Source organism: Opisthocomus hoazin, chromosome 6 (genome assembly GCF_030867145.1).
Source record: "Opisthocomus hoazin isolate bOpiHoa1 chromosome 6, bOpiHoa1.hap1, whole genome shotgun sequence".
NCBI classification, from domain to species: Eukaryota; Metazoa; Chordata; class Aves; order Opisthocomiformes; family Opisthocomidae; genus Opisthocomus; species Opisthocomus hoazin.
Window position 1 is genome coordinate 68,963,085 of NC_134419.1, and position 16,747 is coordinate 68,979,831.

The window sequence follows — 16,747 nt, forward strand, 5'->3', positions numbered from 1 at the left end:
GTGAAACAGATGCTTGACAAAAGCATCTTGACAAAATGAGTGGGTTTTAACAGTGTTTGCATACTTCTGTGCTGGAAATTGAGCCTGAAGAATTTTTCCTCTGGAATCTTACATTATGTTTTGGCCACTGGAAATGAAGCACCTGACAGCATTAAGCTATCAGAAGGATTTCCAGTCATGGGCAAGCAGCCATTATGTGTATCTTTATCCACAGTAGGAGATTTGGACGGCTTTTGATATACTAACACTCATCTGTTCTATATAAGCTGGAGATCAGCACAGCAGTTATCTTTAAAATTGATTGAAGGGAAAGGAGAATTTTATGGGTATGATGCAAGTCTAGTAGAATTGCTAACTGTACTTCTGGATGATCGTTAAAGTGCATTTCTCAAGGTGGCCAAAGGAACTATTTTGTAATTGCTACACCTGTTCAAAAGTATCTTACCAGCTCTGTCTCATTTTAAAGCAGACACTTTAAATTCTCTAATGTCCTTTTCAATAGATTGGATTAAATAACTGGAGAACTAGAAACTGTATCTGATTTTTATCAGCTTGAGCATTTATACATTTGTTTGAATGCTGCAGAGTTCACATGAACAGATTTATTAACTGAGCTAAACATATGGTTTTAAAACTTGGCTATAAAAATTCCTATGTTTTCTTCATATTGTGGCTTTAAACAGTTTTAGTAGTAGGCTTTATTTGAGGAATTTGAAGCATCCTTGGTTTTATTTCCAAAAAACGGTACATGAAATGTATTTGTTTAAGTGGGTAATAAAACTAATGAGCCAGGTCATAAACCGGTGTTCACTAAAATGTACAGAAATGATACAGATTCCTGTCGTGATCTGATAATGAAACCAGAGGAAATAACTTTTTTTTGTGTAGCATGTCGTGAGGGTGGAATAGAAAAAGTCCATCTCAACATTAGTAATAAAGATGTATGCAGTATGTCTGCATTGTGGCTGTTGGGGGGTGTGTGTGTTTGTACACTTCTGTACAGTCTTATTTATTTAAGGAACTCCTGTTTTAGAGATCATTCACGATTTTATCTATTAATATTGCTAACCTTTCCCAACACGTAAATACTCCATTGTGGTCTCCCACACAGCTGTTGTGTCCTCCAGAAAGAGCTGTGCTCCTTTAACCAAAGAATTGTGTAAAAATGGTGTTAGGATGCTGATGTATGTGATACTGTATATTGTCCAAAAGGTCCATTGGTTTCTTGCCACGTTCCTGGGACAGTCTAGGTCAAAGCATTGACATGATGGAAACTGTCTTTATATTTCCAGGGCGTGATTTTAAAAACAAACAGACCTGAACTGTTCCAAATCCTCCCCAACTCTTTGGCTTTTCTGTCAGTTGAGATTTCAGATTATTGCGTGGCCTGTGACATGACCTAACTTTTACAGCAACTTCTGAAAGGTACTCTTTCTATAGGTTTTACCACATTTGTAACAAATTTGTGATGAGGTTAGCCTGACCTGATTGTTTGGAGGGTTGGGGATTGTGGAAGAGTTGAGAATGTTGTATGACATGGCTGTGTATAGAGAGTGCGTGTGTATGTATGTATATGTATGTATGTACATATACACATACATAAATACGTTTTCTTGAGCTGTGGATGATAACCCTGTTGCATGTCTCCTTAGGGATACTGAAGTCTTGAAAATAAAATGGGAATGGCTGCCTGGGAAAGCCAGTCTGGTGGTTTCATTTGCTGAGCTCTCCGCAGGTTCCACTGTCTTGTGGACAAAGACTTGGCTTTGTCTTCTGGAAAAAAATATCTCGAGCAGCACGGTGGGATGTGCCAGCCCAGGGCTGTCTGTAGAGGGGACCCACTGCGAAGCTAAACTGCTGCCTGTTGTTGACCCTGGTTGGCTTCCAGCCATGGAGCAAGTTGGACAGAAATGGATCGAAGTGCTGTTGTATAAACTTTGCTTTGCTTGTCAGAAGTGGTGCTAGTGCCTTGCTGGCAAGGAGCATGTCTGGCTTCTCTTGCAGCAAGAGCGAGCCCTGCAGCACGCACATCATGGGCCAGAAATAACATAGGATGCTGGGCATTCCTGGTGGGAGAAGTGGGTGATACTAAAGGCAACTGTGACTATACAAAACATGATGTTTGGCTGCTGAGATACTCTCCGGTGCATTCTTTGGGCAGCATTTCTCTTCAGCAGCTGACCACGAGCAGTTTATTCTGCCCTTACCAGTACAGGAATAAGGTCTAGCACAGTAATAACCTATAGCCCGCATGACTGCAGTGGCTCTGTCCACTGCTAGCCTCCCCTACCCACTCGCTGAGCTGTTTGGGGCAGCAACCTTAAATTTCTGTATTGCTGTCAAATGCCACCATACTTTTGAATCTTGCTGCATATCTAATAGACGTTGCTAACCAGTCACTGGGGAATCTTCGGATCACCTTGCTGGTCCTGGAGAGCTGTATCCCAGTATGGTTTCTCATGAGCTGACTAATCCACCACAAGAATGGGTTTAGCAAGACAATTTATCAGTGGAGATTTGCATCGGTATAGAATTGGTTAAGGAAATAAACTGAAATTCAAATTTGTATTTAGATGTGGTTTTTATTTAAAGCGATATCCTACTCAGTATTGCAGTAACATATTTTACAAATCACTCTTCAGATGCTTTTTCTGGAGCTCAAACAGTTATGTTATAAATGAAGAACAGATTCAGGAGGCTTCACAGTATTAGTGATTATCTTGTAATGTTTTCCAGATGGCAGAACATGATGTAATCCATACTGCCCAGTTCGTTTCACTGCACTGTATATTCTGTCATACCCAGTGAGTAACCAAGAGACTTTAAGAAGCTCATCAGGCTGTTATGACGATAGCTGGTTAATCTAAATGTTCTTTATTACGTTATGAAAACTGCAGATTAACAAATCACTTGTTGGTGAATGCAGGAAGATTGATTACTACGCAAAGCTCTGCGAGAACTAGATATGCAACTCGGATTAGCTTAGCTCAAGCTACGCTTCCATGAACGAATTCCATTTTCCTCAGGGCTATGAAGTAGTTTGCATCTGTGCAATTGTAAATTTCTCGAGCAGCACTAGGTAACTTGAATTCCTCTTTTTTTTGGACAAGTGATGGGAATGTTTGCTTGTTGTTGTCTGCGTTGAGCTGAAATAAAACCACAGCACTAGCATCACTGGTTGTGTGGGCATGGTGGCTAAGGTCAAATTAATTGCAGCTTGCAGTTGCTCAGAATTCTGCCAGCGTTCATGCAGTGATGTTGTTTACTAACTGGTGCTTTTATTAGGCTGACAGACCATCATTTGAATGGCAAACCCATCAAATTTAAGTAGGCACTTAGCCTAGGATTTTCTCAGCATTAATTGAAGGCGCCGGGGTGCTGCGTTGGGACAGGTGCAGTCTTGCTGTGCAGAGGCAGGATTTGAGGAGGGCCTGGGGAACGAAAGCTCCCTGTGCAACCTGACATCCAGCTGTGTAGGGTTGCTCACTTCAACCCACGTCTGAGAAACCTTCAAGAGAGATTAGGGCTGGGGCAGGAGGTTTCACTCTACTGGCAGTGATCCTGTAGAGTGGGGTTTGTAGGCACTTCTTTAGGCGATCCTGCCCTTTGGTTAAGCCAAGAAAAATGGGATGGAGAGAAGAATAGCAAAAGAGACATAAATACGTGGTATTAACTAGCTTCTGAAAAGGAGGAGAAAATTTCCTGAAGTGGGTTTAGCATCTTATGATTGTCTCATCGTCTGTGGAGCAGCAGCCTGTCGGTTGCCATTGGCAGGACACAGATTGCTGGGCTGGTTGATCGGATCTGGCATGGCACTTTCTACCCTGTCTGTATCTGTTCAGGCAACGAGGGTTGGAACAGGAGCTGAGAAGCACTGGAAGGAAGAGCAGTTTCCAACACGACTTTCGTTTTGATGGTTGTGCAATGTTTATTTGCATTGCTGTTTTAACCAGTGACTTCCGCATCGGGTTTTTATCGTGCATGGCATTGCTTGGCTGGTAGCTGTTTTTATTTTTCCTTTATCACGTCTCTGGGGAACTCCACAGTTCCGTGTCAAAATATCCCCCCGTAGGGGAGGAAGGAAAGAGGAGAGGTTTACATGATGCACGTCTCATTTTACAGTTTCCTGATGATCTTCAGTTTGGCTGCTTGTAAGCAACATTTGTTGTTCATGGTCGCTCAGTCTGGGCTCGTTTATTGACTAAAGCTGTCTTTGCTCACTGTGGTATTGCCGGTGATTAATGTGCTTTGCCGTTCTGATTTCTACAGCTTGTCCAGTGAAACAAAATTAATAACAGTGGCTTTAGGAAATTAAAGAGTAGCAGAGAGCTAATTACATTTTTCAATAAACGTTCCTCTGAGTCCAGGAGAAGGGCGGTGATGCCTGGTTTTACACAGCCTCTTTGCCTCTTTCTCTGTGTCTCTTGCAAAGAGTGTGTGGAAAATGGGCTCACCAGTGAAAGAAGGGCTGGGAGAGGGGACAGACAAGGGGAAAGAGTCCTGAAGGGGTGGCATTTTCATGCCCTTCTTCCACAGCCCTTCTCCCTTTCCTCCCCTACTCCTCAGCAACTCTTCCTTTGGGTTTTCTCCCACACAAAATCTTTCTGGTGTTCCTGGTGCCCTGTCATATTCTGATCTGCCAGATCCCTGGTTTCTCCTCTACCAAACCTTGTTTGCTTTTAACTTTCTCGTGTAAGAATTGGCTGCTGTTTCCTCAACAGCTACACCTCGTGTATAAAGCATAAAGAAGAAATATCCATTGCTTTTTCCTGTTTGTGAGAAATGCCATGGAGAATCACAGCACGTTTGACACCTGGAAAGGTTTTTGCTCAGAAATCCAGCCGACTGGCTTGGTTTAAGACAGTGGGAATGGAAATTCAACATTTGTCCGCCTCAGAGAGGCCAGAGATTTTAAGAGTTGATAGAAAGAGAAAACTTTATGTTCTGGAAATGTAACCTTTATCAAAGGCCTGAAAATGCTTTGTTAACACTGGCTTGCTATAGGGTCTCTGCTCCGAAAAAATTTGACTTTGCTGATGAAGGAGGGAGCAACTGTAAAAGACGTTGCCTTCCTGGGGAGGAGCAAGCAGCCCTTTCCCGTGTTTTAAAGAGACGATAAAACGAGTGGAAATCCTGCCTCAAAGGATTTTTGGTATGCAGAGCATTGCTGTAAGCGTAGATTTTGTGTTGGCTCAGCGCACAGACTACAGGTCTCGTAGCCGTAAGTGTGAAAGGTCAGGATTGCATTTAGCCCATAACTATCGACTCTGTGATACACTTAGTCATAGAAACTGGAGAGATTTGTGAAGGTATTCGGAGTTTGTTTTTGATATATCGGGACAGCTTTTAAAGTTCCATCGCAGTTTAAAGTGATACTGCCAGTAGGAAAGTCAGTTGACTGAAATACAGTGTTTTTAAAAGATTTTACTTCTCTTATGCTTTTTGTGAATTTACAGTCGTTTTCTAATTTTGAGAGAAAGGTGTTATCTGAAAGTGTAAAAGCTGTCTGTCTAGAAGTAAATTTTGTGCTTGCAATACGATTAAAATACTTTCATGTAACTGAAGTTGCAGGAGTAGCACAAGATTGTTTTAACAGCAGTAAGTTAAAAAATTATTCAGATACAGGTAAATTTTTTTTTTCATGTTGCAGATATTCCTTTAAAATTCTTAATTACATTTTTCTTCCTACCTCAGCCCCCAATTTCTAATTAATCCCAATTAGGCAATTTTTGTTAATCAGTAGTGTGGTACTTGTCGTCCTTTCTAGCAGCTGTGTTTATCTAAATCAGTTATGTCAAACTAACATTTATAGGAAAGCTACAGAGCAAACCATAAACCACTTCTGCATACATCAGGTATTTTAGTCTTTCAGCATCAGGTTGTACATATTAATCTTGCCCTGTTTCTGTTTAAAGGTGGAGGTTTTTGTGAAGCAGCCACGTGACACGGTCTGTTCAGTCTTTTGTTCTGCTTATGGAAAAAAGAATAATTTTTTTCAGAAATCATAGAACAGGATATCAAACTGTATTGCTCATTTTTTCCCCAGTGGTAATAGATAGGATCACACTGATAACCATTCAGAAGTCTTGTTCTCTGCGGAGACTCTGGAGTAGGTTAGGGCGGAAGTGATGGGACGCTGCAATGTGGATGGGACAAGCAAACCAGATAATCACGCATGTTTATCCATCAGTCAACAAGAGCATACTGTGGCACATCAGGCAATTTTACTGTAATTAAATATTTTCAATTTAGATACGTTAAACAAGTGTCCAACATTTGTTCCTATTCTAGCTCGTTCTTGCTTACCATATCAGTGTGCTTCTGCTCTCAAAGGCGATTGCAAAAATGTCCTATTTTTGTGCTTATTCTGTAGTTATGTTGAGCACAGAAATTTAAATCATTAGCTCAAGAAGCTATTAATTTCTGAGAGATACCGGCTTATTCTTATTGTAAATTGGTTCTCATTCTTGTATACATGTGTCGTGCAGAAGGAAAATACATGTTTTCATCTGTATCCCATCAAGAAGTTTGTGTGTCACTGAAAAAAGCGACTCCCAAAAGCAGGAGTTTATTTTTCTAGCAAAGGAAGTCCTTTTGAGGTTAGAATCCCAGACTGGAGACTGGCATGTCAAATTTTTTATCACTTCTAAACTAAACATATATAATGTGAAAGCTATTTAGGCATGTCTGAATCTCCACGGAGCTATTTTGAATTATTTTTCAGAGCGCATATAGGAAAAACCTTGAAATTTTTTTTACATTCGGTGATTTTTTTTTTTTAAATCAGGCTTGGAAATAACTCGTTTAAATTTGTGAATACAAATCTTATAAATAAGAGGGAATGCACATTCAGGAACAAGTTTTTTGGAATAATGCTAATTTCATCTGATTTTGTAGGGATTTTTGTCCTGTTCTATACGCTGATACTTTGTCAAATGTGACTAGTTAAGTACTACTGAATAATACCTGTCCTTTCAGTTACTATATACAGTTGATTTTTCCCCCTTGATTTAATGAAGTTTTTGTTCTCTCTGCCACTGTTCGATACCTTAGAATCCTACTATACCTGAAGGTTTGGAAAGTCAAATATTAATTATTTTCTAAAGCTTTCTGTTAAGTATCAAGGTTATTGGTAGAATTTTCTTTTAGTAAAAATTCTGAGTAAAAGGCATGGAAGAGTTTTTTTTCTTGTACAATTTTAAAAATCATCCTTCAATAATTCTTATGGTGAAAATGTCTTAATGCAACAATGCGATGTAGTCACGATGCAGAATTCCAAAACTATTACAACTTTGGAAGATGTCTTTAAAACTCGGTTTCTGATCTTGAATTTTAAAAAAAGTTATAGAAATTTATGTTGTTATATAGTCTTGAAAAAAATCTGTCAGTACTCAGTTTATAGAATCTATAATATACTATTATTAAATAAAAGCAAAGATTCTCCTTAAAAAAAAAAAGGATTTCTTATGCAAGACAGCCTTGCGAAGGAAGAAGTTTTGTTCTGCTGTTTTGCAAAGAAGTCTCAGCTAAAAAGCGCACCACCTTGTTACTAACCAAATTAAATATCTCAGAAACTGGCTTATTTAGTTTTGTTATGAAATTATAAAACTCTGTGATGGAGAAAGTGTGGGTCCAATGCCTGCCTATTCGTAACAGATTGAACAAATTGATGAGTAGTTGGTAACATCTAGTGGAGCCTGGCAGACAGTCTTCTTGTCAATGCATTTACTTGATTGTTAATCTGCAAACTATAACATAACGTTAACTTACAGACAGTCCTGGCCTTAAGTTCTGTTTCAAGCACCCGGTTCCCTTTGAAAAGATAAACTTTCCACAAGCCAGTGCTTATCTGCCTGGCTTCCCGGCTGACTGGGATTTAAGCTATACTGGCTCGGGCAATGCGTGCAATTGAACCTTGCTAACTTACGTGAGTGCTTAGCAAGAGAATGGGGAATTGCTAAATTTTTATCAGTAAGAGGAAAAGCTCAAAAGCAAAGATAATGAATCAGAAAAGGTAGCGTATTCATTTAATTTGATGATATTGATTTGTTATAATTACTTAAAGAACATTTAATAGTATTTCTTTCCTAGGTCCATTAAAGGAAGATGACATAGGGTGTCTTACTGCTGTGCATGGCTATTCGATCTTTTGTTAGAAGCATTTGTGCCTCCAGTATCTAATATTATTGCATTGATTAGCAAAGACAGATAAATGTGTATGTCTATTGGTTTTAATTATTATTGTGAATGGGATGGTGGTGGCGTTTATAAAGACATCTACGGCTATTGGGAGCATAATGCACACACACAAGAGAAAGGAGTTCAAGGTAGGATTTATTTTTCTTAATTGTTTCTATTGCCCTTGACAAACATACTTTTTCCCAACTGTGATTCAGAGCTGTTGTTCCCAAATGAGTTACAGCAGATACGGATGCCATTATATGAAGTGCTTCATGTGGTTTGTGAAACAGCTAACAGTGAGATAACTGTGGAAATGTTCTCTGCTGCTTTCAGATGCAGACAGTCTATTTTTGACCTGGGCACAATATCAAGCCGTGGATTTTGTCAGGTCGGGGGGTGGGCACTGAAGACCTTATCTCTTTTTTTCCTTTTTTGTCAACATACCCTTATCCTTCCTGGGTCCTGGGGTGACTGCTTGATAGTGCTGGTATTTAAAATACCTAGATAGGAGAAGTCACGAACTTTTTCTGTTTTTAAGGATGCTCATTAAAGTTGCTAGCGAGGCTCAGTGAGCTGCAGGCTCGTGGGGAGAACACTGCCAGTGAGGCCAGGAAGCCACAGAAAAGCAGGGATGTAGTAAAACCATAAATAAGTGTTGCATAAGCATAAACAAGTATTAAATGTTTTGTACACTTCATGTATTTATTTATTGTTTTTATTTAATAGGTGTGCTTTCAGGAAAAACGTATTTTTCTGGTGCATTTGGGAATTTTTAAATTAGATAGTCAAATTTTTTTGTTTGTTTTTAAGGAAGACAATTGCAATTACATTGTGTTTTATTTAAGGAAAAGTTATGTGCATTTTTTTTTTTTTAAGACTTACTGTCAGATAAGCAGTGAAAACTCAATTATAAGCCTTCATCAAGGTAAGAAATTGAAGGAAGCTTCAAAATAGCAAATAGAAGGAGCACATCAAATTCTGTGCAAGCCATCAGAACACGTAAAGGAGTGCTTGGTCCGTGTTGGAATCTGGTAGTAACCAGATTCGTTCGCAGTATATTAAATGAATTTTTTTGTTTAACCATTTAGTGTCTTGGCTCGACGTTGCTCCTCTGCCCCAAACTCTAGGACTGCGCAGTGCTGAAAGAGCAAAGCAGTTTAACTGCAGAGTTACTACTCTGTTTGTGGGTTAACAGTAAAGAATTACATAACTAAGAAATAACGTGTTTTAATTGGCTTTATTTATATTGGGATTTAAAACTAGAAGAAAACAATGTAAACAAACTGTAACTGAAAATTTAAGAAATCTGCAGCTATAAATAATGCACAGTTTTGCAGGAAAAACAAAGAGTATCAAGTCCAAAGACAAAAAATCTCGTAAGAGGTTGTGCATGGCTTCTTATTGTTACAGTATTACTATGGATAGGTATTGGTGGTTTTGGCAAAATGGTAGTTTTTCCTCTGTCTTCAGTCTTTTTCATATCATAACAGCTCTTCCTTTATTGGAGGCAAGAGCGCACAGGGAAAGAGAAGAATCAATTTATTCAATATAGGCATTTAACTGGTAAATGGTTCCCTATCTGAAGACAGTTTGCAAAATTTAAGCAAGACTTCGAAGGAGGAAGTAAAAATGCCTGGTCTTATGTGCTAACAGAAAAATGAATGGTCTTCAGTGTATTCAGACTGTATAAAAACATAATTATTAATAATTGTTAAGTTGCCTCTGTCTCTTCAACTTAATCATACCATGGAAAATATGTTACAGGAATATTTTCCTCATGGAAAATGTGGAATTTTCTTTCTGTTCAGTGGTTACTGAGGGGGTTTTATGCCATTTGTTGGCATGCCTACTGACATGAACTTAATCATCAGTAGTGGAGAATTATACCTGAAAAAAAAAAATTAAGGTGACAAATAGTATGCGTTTGAACTTGCATTAGTGAAACCTGGGAGAAGCTAGTATTTAACACTTGCATCTATATAATCTTATTAGGGAATGGATACAAATCTCTGTGTGAGGAGGAAATACTACTTTGGACAAAGCAAAACTGAAATTATTTCATATTTGAATACAAATTTTTAATTGCAGAAAACATGGTCATCACAGTGGCAGTTCACACAGTCCAGTAGCTCATTTATGAAATCTTCCCTGGACACCTTCAATGAGTTAACTGCTGTATGTCTCAATTTTTGTCATCTGCAATAGTAGTCTCATGGGGTTTTGCGTGAACTGGTTTAAAAAGGTTGGAAAGAGTTTTATGAAATCTAATGATAATCTGATTCAGAATATTTCTGTAGCAAATGAAAACAAGTGCTACCTGGTGGTAATGAGTAAGATTAAAAAGTAGTTAGAAGAGCTGAACAGATATTCTGTGATGTCGTACTTCTTATTCATATCGGTGTAGATAATTGCTCAGTTAGTCTCGGGAATAGAAACAGGAACTAAGTTAAAACCACGGAATAAATCATAGCTTAATTATGCCCGTTTTTCCTGTACTGACAAAGATCTTCATATCCTTTAGGAAAATGTTGACAGTGTATCTTATTAATTAATATCATGATAAATTGTTTCTGTTGCAGTCAGCCCCATGAGTGCCAGTCCTGTGTTAACCACATACGGTCCTAGTTGTGTTAACTAAAACATCCAAATCGCACAACTCAGTCACTCCTTGTCCTGGGAGTCTGTAATTCCAGCCACATAGATTTCTTAAATGCTCTTATATAAAATACAAATTTAGCGGCATAGACTGCTCTGAAGCCCTCTCTAACTAAGCCTATGGATTTTAAGTGCAGATTAATCCCCAGTGCCTCCCAGGACCAGATGAGTAGATACGAAAAAGTTTACCTGTTAGAAAGCGTACAGTCTGTTTGTGAGGGGATTGTATTTGGTTTCTGGTTAGAGAACCGTAGAGTTGCCATATGGAAGTGTTTAACTTTTTTAGTGTCATTCACTTGTCCCGAAACTGTCACAAAAAAAAGAAAAAAGCTTAGAAGGAAAAAAAGAAGAAAAAAGAACTGTAGTAAAGAATGAGCTGCTTTGCTTCCAGCCAGATCGTCTCTACCTCTCCGGTTAGGGTTGGGATTTCCTCTTTAAGCCACCTATCTTCAAGGGTTTAAACAGCCAAAATATTCTATTTGGGTAGTAGAACGGGCTTAACATCCACAGTGTATTGGTATTTTCTATGTTGAAATTTGTCATGGTGACGTTTTAAATTTTTCAAACCCCAGCTTTCAGGCTCTCTGTGTATCAGGCGGGTAATACAGGTCAGCAGAGTGTTAGACTGTGCTGAACATGATAGATTCTTTCCGTGGCATTTTGCTGCCCTGTCACTCGGATTTGGTTTTGTAAAGCAATGACTCGTGTTTTTCTGCGTTTATTTTAGCTGAAGTGAAAGCTATAGAAGTTCCTTTTTAGCGGATTTTACCGCTGATCTTTGATATGGTTTGAGTATAATGTTTCCCAGTAAATGGAGTGGCAAAGAAAATGTAATAATCTCGTTGCTGATGCCGCGTTGTATGTCCGAAGACTGGAGTTGCTAAACTGTGAGCTGAACTTTTCAGCACTGGCAGCGACCTGATGCGTGCAGCAGTGTAAGCAAACCTGGGAAGGAGTTTAAGCTGCAAATTACTCATTTGCACAATATATGAAATATCACCTTGATGGGACATGAGATTTAGTTATATTTTAAAAATGCTCTGAAGCCATTGTTAAGGTACACTAATAAAATCAGGAAGGAATTATATTCCTTAGGAATCATGAGCTCTGGAACAGTTCTTCACATGTACCTTTTTTCTCAGTGCGTGTACATTATAGGCATGTAACTAAGCAAATTGTGCAGTTTGAGAAATCATACTATACCTATAAATACATTCCGTCTTATTACCCCCAAAGAGCAGCAGGGAGCACGAACTCTTTCTATCCAAGAACATGTGAATACATTTGATATTCCTTTCTGTCTCCATCATATATCACAGCGAGCTTGTATCAAAAATTAATATTTTAGAGACTCCTCTTCAACACATTTGCCAAAGACAGTTTGTTTCGGGTTTTCTGTTGTTATGCGTTATTCCTGCCAGAGCTGGAAAATTTCTTTTTCAGAATTAGCAGTTCTTTTTCTGAACCTTTGCTTGAGGAAACGTATCAGGGAATCTTCCACATGCTCTCTGGTACCTAAGCAAAACAGATGTTAATGTCCAGTATTAGGCTTTGTTAAACAGCCCACAGAATGAATAAACACTGGGTTTCTCAATCAAACGACTAAAGAAAGAATGGCAATCTTGACTTTGTTGAGCAGGAAAATAATCTCGTTGCGTTCAGGTAGTGATTTCAAATGCTTCTTGATGAATGGCTGGCGTGGGGCAATTTGAAGCCCAAGTCCAATCAATTCTCCTTTTTTGGATCTTAAATCTTAAAGCTGTTACATTTGGGGAAATTTGTTCTCTTATATTTTTGGGCTTGAGAGAAAAACAAAACAAAAATGACCTTAAAATAGACCAAGCGATGAAGCTGTGGAGGTGTTGGTAGCCTTGGCCACTCGCATGGAAACGTGGCCCCTGAACAGCCCGTGGAATGAGCGAATTTTTTTTTTCCTTCGTAGCACAACTGGGACACAGAAACCCCGTTTTCCTGAACGAGAATGCTTGGACGCCCTCCAGTTGAGTGGGAACAAAGAGCTGTCTGTCAGGGTCCCGGGAGCCCCCACATCTGCTTTTTAAAGCAGGATGTGGGGAAGGGTAAAAATCCTCTCCATCTGCAACGCTGATGCGGCTCGGAGAACACCTGGAATTGCGAGAGCCGGCACTCGGAGCTGATCGCCGGAGCTGGCTTTTGACAGACCAAGTGCCTGCAGAGGCCGAGCTGCCATGCTGTCTGCGAGCGCAGTGGTAGGGCAGATTTTCCACTGGGGGATCTGGACCCTAAAATCTGAACCCAGTCCTCCTTTGGGAAATTGTAAACTAATTTCAACAAAGAACTGCTGGAAGACTGTGTAGCCGTTTTTTAGCTTTTATAGAAAAAACCCCAAACAAAATAACAACAAAACAAATACTTTGAAGTAATTTTTAGCACATTTCACTATCCAGTCAGAATTTCGTAAGCAAATGCATCAAATTCATGCCTCTAATTTTGTTAACTGCTTTCTGTTTAAGCTGATTTCACTTGTGTGAATGTTTGACAAAGGAGAGAACACTAAGCGCGCAACCAGGTTGTTTGTGGGAGGTTTCTTCTGTGCTCTATAGGGAGTATTAAAAAATACCTGGGCCTTTTTGGTAGACCCTGAAAGTGTTTCCTCTGATCAAAGCGCAGTGAAGTGCGCCGTATTATCAGCCAGCTTTGAACAGAGTGTAACTCAGCAGTTACTGAGGTAATTGGCTGGCTCATAAAAAGCAGGAGGAATATTTTGGTGGACAGTTCGTGAAAGGAAAATCGTTTCTAGACTTCTTCATATTAATTACTCATCTGTCTCCATTTTCAACTAAAGATGCTGTTGATGAATTCTGTCAACAATTTCAAGTAAACAGTGATGATTAATTTTTTAAAGGTGTTTTAGGTCTCTGCACATCATGTCAAAAAGATTTGTTGGGTTTCTATTTTTTGTTTGTTTGTTTTATTTGCAATGGGGAAACAATAACAGGCTACCACGTCCTGGCTCTAACACTTCTAGATTTCAGGAATAGCAATAATAAAACTTGTCTGGGCAACTTATGAAAACTCTGCTTTCTATTTCAAAGATCATGCATTCTGATCAGTGACTTAATTAGCTGCATCTTAATAAATGTAGAATTTCTTAATATAAAAATAAAGAATCTGGTTCAGAATACATGTTGCAATATATTTTAGAAAGTCATAATAAAAAATGTGGTTACAGTCATCTATTTCTGGAATGTTAAAGTTTGCAGGAAAACTCTGAAATGGAAAGGTTGACAGCGATAACTGTAACTGTATGTTCTTGAAACTAGTCAGTGAGTGTGTTAGTGACTGCTTTTTGTATTCACTACTCGTCACTTAGGATAGCACGTAATCTTGAAAGTTCATCAACTTGTGTTTTCTGTTTTTAATATTGAAAGAACCCTGCCTATTAAGGAGGAGACGCAGTATGGATTGAGAGGCAGCCGAGTGTTAATTCTTGCTGTTTCGTTTGTATGGTAAATCTCAAATGTGAGGGATGCCATAGCTTTTTCAGTCAGCTGGGTTTCTGCTGGTTTTCTCGGGTACAAGTCTGAATGATGTGCTCAGAGTTTTAAAATTTCATTGTTTTGGAGGTCAGCTTCGGTTACTAAGAATGAATATTGTTTCGTCTCTTGTATAATTGTCTTAATGAAAATCTTTAAATTGCCACTAACTACAGGAGAGCTAATGTGTGAGCTGGGTTGGTAACATCCCTCTTAACAGAGAAGTCTGCAAAATACGGAAACTACAGCACTGGGCATATGTACTTCATAAGTTCAAATAAAGGTAACGATAAGATTGTTTGAAGGATTACTTTTAAATTTAAGAAACAGAATATTTTAAATGGAAAAGAACCTATGGAATTAGGTGGTGGGAGGAAAATCCTGGTGACAGAGCATTTGTGTTAATCGGGCTCACAGCTTGCCATCACTCTTTCTTCTGACAGTCTTAACGCTGCGTAATCCTCCATAATCTAAAACTGGACACGCACTGCTTTTTCTGTGAAATAAAATATCAGCTGGAGGGGGAAAAAAAAGAGTAACAGTGAAAAGCAAAAAAAACCCTGTATATAACAGAGGTTTTTCTAATTACGTGGGAGAAAGTATCAGAGTTGCTATAAATTTTAGAATAATTTTTCGTTACTGCTGGCAATGTATTCAACATTTGAGAAGTTTGTCTTTCTGCATTGCTGTTCAGAGAGGTTGGAGTTGCACATACAGCTAGAACCTGTTATGCTGCTGGCTTGTTGAAAAAAGGGACAAGGAAAATTTCCCTAGATGTTGGCTGTTATAGTACAAGCATCTTATTTAAAAGCCATTTCATTCTTTGTGAATGCTCTAAAAGTAAATAGTTTATGTTAGAATCTTATTTTTTAAAAATGGTAATGCCTAACTTGAATTGACACATTTCTATCCTTTTCAGTCAAATATTTTCAAAGTAATTTTTAAGTATATTTCTTCATATTTCTGGGAGGCACAGTATAACGAAAGTACAGCAAAGATGAAGGACCATTGAATGGTGGCAAGGAAAAACAATGAATCGCTTGAACATCAATATGTGAGAGTAGTTAAAATGTTACATAATTTCTGTTTCTTTGAAGTTAATATATTCATATTAATGCTGGCAATTAAGTAAATTTTCTGGACATCCTCACTGAGCTCAGTAAGTAGTGTTCTGTGCTGTCCAGAGGGTACAGGGAACGAATGCAAAAGCATTTTGATGTTATAATTAAATGTCAGTTATAATTAAATGTTCGGCAATGGCTGAACAATATGAAGTTTTCATGTCAGTCAGGCAATTCTTTGATGTGTTTGGCGTTAGACTTTTGGGGGAATATATAAAAGGTATAGTATATAAATATTCTTAATTATGATTAATCCACATATTATAATACAGAAGTCAACTAATGATTAAGTTTAACTGTTACAGTGTTTTTAATGTTGCATTTTAAAATTGTAAAGGATAGAAACTTGGTTTTTCTTTGCGTGCATTTAAATATCATGAAAGGAATTTAGTTTTCTTTCAATGGTATACCGGTACTTTTCCTTTATGGAACTAGTTTTGTTCTTCTAGCTTAGGGGGGAGTGTTTGCTGTACAAAAATACCGCAGTGCGTTACCCATACCCTTTAAAACGAAATCAAAATCCAGAGTCATCGCATATGTCAGGAGTTCCCTGTCTAGACACACACACATATCGTGCAATCTGTTCATTCTTCCATACGTAGTGATTAATTTTTTGAGATGATTTTAGGAGGCTTGAACCTAGCTGGCTTTTTTGAAAAATAGAGTTTGTATTAGATTCCTATCCAAACTGATTATCAATACTCTCTTTTCAAGTACTTTTAAGTGATATGCAAAACAAAAATACCTGGGAAATACCTGGTAACTCCTGTGAGATCTGTGAGGAGTAATGACTGGAACCTAGAGAGGGTGGAATTATAGACAATGCAATAATCTACCATTATACTGCAATAACTGATTAAAAATGTAATGACTAAGTAAAAGCGTGAGGACACTATCTTCCCTGCGATATCTCCGTCAGGAGCAGTCTGTCGGTGCTAGCTGAAGAGCGGGCGGTGGCAGTAACCCTACTGTGTCACCCACCCGGCCGTGGGCACACGTGGGGCGATCCCCAGGCACGGGGGCTGCTCGCCCCGCAGTGCTGTTGCCTGTGGGGCTACCGGCAGGGTGGGCAGGCGTCCCACGGCGTGGGGTTGCGCGGACATCCTCGTTGCCACCGCTCTCGCCCTTGGCGTTGCTACGGCTTGGGTCGCCGGGGGGCTGACAGGTCTCCGTGCCGTGCCCTAACCGGAGTGGTTGCCTCTACCTCAAAGACTTTGTTAGGGATTAGAGGGCTTTAGCAAGGATTGTGTGGTTTCGTTGATCCGAGCGCTGGAA

The 16,747-nt window shown here is 38.9% G+C and overlaps 1 protein-coding gene across 2 annotated transcripts in view; it reads left to right on the forward strand.

Moving 5' to 3' along the window:
* RBM20 (RNA binding motif protein 20) overlaps nt 1–16,747 on the forward strand; it is a 109,570-nt gene that overhangs the window by 16,162 nt on the left and 76,661 nt on the right. The gene's annotated exons all lie outside the window — the stretch shown is intronic.